General features: G+C 40.0%; 1 pseudogene; it reads right to left on the bottom strand.

The window, feature by feature from the left end:
• Positions 1-229: 229 nt before the first annotated feature.
• LOC101698986 (heterogeneous nuclear ribonucleoprotein A1-like) lies at positions 230-1,345 on the bottom strand (annotated as a pseudogene).
• Positions 1,346-4,462: the final 3,117 nt, after the last annotated feature.

Raw genomic sequence — 4,462 nt, forward strand, 5'->3', positions numbered from 1 at the left:
GATGAATTTTAGTTCCCACATATTAGTAAATGATATATGCTTCTTTTTTTTTTTTGGTACCGGAGATCGAACTTGGGTCCTCGTGGTTGTGCAGCAGACGGCGAAACCACTGAGCTAAATCCCTGGCTTGATATGTGCTTCTTTTTTTTTTAAAAAAAGACACATTTATTCAGTGTCATGATCAGACTATTACATTTAGCAATCAACAGCAAAGGTGCAAAGAAAAAAGTCTACATTAAAACCCTTTGTTGGAATGCTTTACACTTTCCACAGAACAGAAACTAAAATAACCTGTTATACAATTAGTCACGAATATAGTCCTCGAGTTTTTTTGCCCATACACATGAGTATTGTCTAAAACATGTCTTCTTTGTAGCAGCTAGGCCCTGCCACCACTGTGCTTGGCTGAGTTCACAAATCTGTTGTATGTAACCTGTAGCTTCCCTGTCACGTCTCTGGCTCTCCTCTCTTGCTAAGCTTTGTTTCCTGGCAGAATTAAAACCTTCTGCTAGTGCCATAGCTACTGCTGCTGGTGGAACCGCCATAGCCACCTCGATTTCGTGGTTTGGCAAAGTATTGGCCTCCACCACCATAGGGCCCAGAGCTTCTGCCACCAAAGTTTCCTCCCTTCATGGGTCCAAAGTTTGAATATTGACTGTTGTAATTGCCAAAATCATTGTAGCCTCCACCACCTCCAAAACTCCTTCCATCATTACCAGATCCATTGTAGCCATCCCCACTGCCGCCATATCCACCTCCACCACGGCTGCCACTAAAGCCACCTCGACCACTGAAGTTTCCTCCCCGACAGAAATTGTCATTGCCCCCAAAAACACCTCCACGGCCACCACCAAAATTTCCAGAACCATTTGGACCTCTTTGGCTAGACGAAGCACTAGCCATCTGTTTCGACAGGGCTTTCCTCACTTCACAGTTGTGGCCGTTCACAGTATGGTATTTCTGAATGACAATCTTATCCACAGAATCATGGTCATCAAAGGTTACAAAAGCAAAGCCCCCCTTCTTCCCACTGCCTCTGTCAGTCATGATTTCAATCACTTCACTTTTTCCATACTGTTCAAAATAGTCTTGTAGTGATGCTCTTCAGTACCTTCTTTAGTGCCACCCACGAAGGTCTTCTTCACGGTTAAGTGGGACCCGGTCTTTGAGACTCTTCTCTCGAGACAGCTCTCTTTGGTTTCACAACTCTTCCATCCACCTTGCGTGGCCTTGCATTCCTGGCTGCATCCACCTCTTCCACAGTGGTGTAAGTGACAAACCCAAAGCCCCTGGAGCGCTTGGTGTTTGGACGATATGTGCTTCTTTTAAGATACCATGAAGTCATGCAACAAATCTGAACATAATTTTTTTTTGAGGCCTGCTATGGTTTTTATCTAGGTGTCCCCCAAGTACCTCATGTATTCATAGGCAGGGCCTTTAGAAGGTGATTGGATCATGGAACATTATGGCTGACTTGCTTTTAGGCAGGTTCTGGTTGGAAGGGCAGTCTCATTGAAGGCATGGCCTGCAAGGTTATATCTCCTTCCCCAACTCCTCCCTTGCTCTCTCTGCTTCCTGTTTGCCATACCATGTATAACTTTCCTCTGTCTTGTCCCTGTGTCAGGCCATCCTGCCTTGGAGCCAGTTGACTATGGACTAGAACCTCTACAAACTTGAGCCAAAATAAAGCTCTCCTTCTTTAAGTTGTGGGTGTTGGGTATTTTATTCCAGCAATGAGGAAAATGACTAAGACAATGTTCCATTCACTCAATTGGCTGTCAGTCCTTCTAGGCTGAAATGACATTTATAATGACCTTCTTAATGACAAAAAAATTTTATCAATTCCTAATTAGGTTCTAATATTGGCTTTTGTTTCCCCAACCATGTCCATCAAGATTCCTATTGCAATTATAAAAGTGGCATAGTTTTATACCATTTTTTGCTTAAATGACTTCCTTAAATATTGTTTTATAACACAGATCTGCTGTCATGAATTCTTCCAGTTATTTTACATCTGAAAAGGTCTTTGTCTTGCCTTCTGCACTAAAAAAAGTTCTGCTGGATAAAGGATTCTGGGTTGCCAGTTTATTTTTCTTGCAATACTTTAAAGATAGTCCTCCACTGTTTTCTAGCTTGTATTGTTTCCAAAAAGAAATGTGCCATCATCTTAATTTTTGTTCCACCATACTTGATATGTCTTCCCCCACCAGCTGCTTTATAGATTTTTCTCTTTATCATTAATTATAAGAGATTTTATTATTATGTACTTTGAGATGGTTTTCTTCAGTTTTTATGAGCACTGAGGTTTATTGAGCTTTCTGATCTGTGAATTCAAAAATAAACCCAGGGACTTCTACTTTGTTTTAAAAGAATAGTTTTGAAAATCTGGGAAAAGAGCTTTTTCAAGAGAAAGTGCTGGGAACATTGGATAGCCATATTGAAAAATGAAATGACATTGTACTTAAAACTCATTAATAAAATTACACACACACACATATATGGAAAAGAAGTCTTCTGAAAAATAAAGTAGGAGAATGTCTTCAGAATTTCATAGTAGGAAAAAATTTCTTAATACCAAAAGAAAATTTTTAAAGGAGAGAAAGAAGCACCAACTATAAAAGAAAACTTGAGTTACTCTAAAATAATTTTGATTACTGAAAGATACCATGAAGAAAGAGAAATGCAACTTTCACAATGTGAAAAATCATGTAAGTATAACTGTTAAGCATCCATTGCTTATCTCACAAGTACAAATTATACCACAATAAGTCAGCAGTACACAACCATAATACCAAACATTAAGAGAATATATATTATATATGATATATCTAATATCTATATATCTATATTATAAAGAAGGATGTGGACCAACTATGACTCATATAGCTGATAACAAAAGATTAGAGAGTGAAGCTCAGCTGGTTCCAGCACCCAGAAGGAAGCTCCCCTGCTGCCATCCCAGGCTCCTAGGGCAGTGAAGCTCAGCTGGTCCCAGCACCCGGGAGAAAGTTCCCCCGCTACCATCCCAGGTTCCTAGGGCCAAGAAGGTGAGCTGGTTCCAGCACCTGGAAGGAAGCTCCCTGCCTCCATCCCAGGCTCCTAGGGCAGTGAAACTCAGCCGGTCCCAGCACCTGAAAGGAAGCTCCTCTGCTGCCATCCCAAGTTCCTAGGGCACAGAAGGTGAGCCGTGTGGGTACCAGAAGCACCACCCCCTGTAGAAATGAGAAGACACATAAACAAGCCTCAAAAACAGACTTCCAGATCACCTACAGCAACCCCAAAGGGAAACGAGATGGAACACTCTGATACTCAACCACCTGGACTCTCTGAACTGGCAACAAAACAGGATCTGGGAAAAATGAAATCAGAAATAATTACTCAAATAACAGCAAAGATTTTGCTCATGGTGCAAGACATCATTAATAAATCTAGAGAGGACACAGATAAAAAAATAGAGGATTTGAGGAACATGATGGAATCCCAACATAGGAAACAAATAGAATCCATAAAACAGATAAAAACAGATTTCCAAGAGATTAAAACCTCCATCGAGTGCTTGCTTTGGCAGCACATATACTAAAAACTCCATTGAAAGTCTGTGCAGCAGAATGAACCAATGTGAGGATAGAATTTCACATATAGAAGATAAGATTACAATTAGTGAGGAGGAAAAGAAAAATTGCTTTAAAATTGTAAGGGAACATGAGAAATCAAGCCAGCAACTGCTAGATGATGCAAAGAAGAATAACATAAGACTGATTGGAGTCAATGAAGAAAGAGGAGAGAGTGCAGATGACATAAAAAAACTCTTCACAGAAGTGATGGCAGGAAACTTCCCAAGGAGGGGAAAAGAACTAGACATACAGATAAGTGAGGCATACAGGACTCCAGATAACTTTAATAAAAAAATATCTACACATAGGCATATAATAGTTAGGATTCCAGAAATCCAACAGAAGAACAAAATTCTACTAGAAGTGAGAGAAAAGAAACAAATCACATACAAAGGAAAGCCCATCAGAATCACAGCAGACTTCTCAGTGCAAACCCTGAAGGCAAGAAGAGCTTGGAGTGATGTATTTCAAGCCCTAAAGGAAAACATTCTCCAACCCAGATTGATGTACCCTGCAAAACTATCTTTCAAAATTGATGGAGAAATAAGATACTTTCATGATAAAGAGCACCTCAGGAACTTCATGAATACAAACTGGCACTCTAAAAAATTTTAGACAATACCCTAGGAAAAGACAATGAGGATCACAACCCCAGGAAACCCAGCAGAATGAATCCATTGGGCATGACAAACACAAAGGGGGAGAATCCAACAAAAAGCAAAAGTCATGACAAGGATTTTAAAACTTTTGACTTCATCTCCCTAATGAGTGTATAATTCAATCTTATTATAGTACTGATTAGTATTTTTCTGATTCTAGAGTTGCACACCATTCCTTGTGCTATACTG

The sequence above is a fragment of the Heterocephalus glaber genome, unplaced genomic scaffold (genome assembly GCF_053883595.1).
Source record: "Heterocephalus glaber isolate CG9 unplaced genomic scaffold, H.glaber_assembly_v1.0 deba00001097, whole genome shotgun sequence".
In the NCBI taxonomy this organism is placed as follows: Eukaryota; Metazoa; Chordata; class Mammalia; order Rodentia; family Bathyergidae; genus Heterocephalus; species Heterocephalus glaber.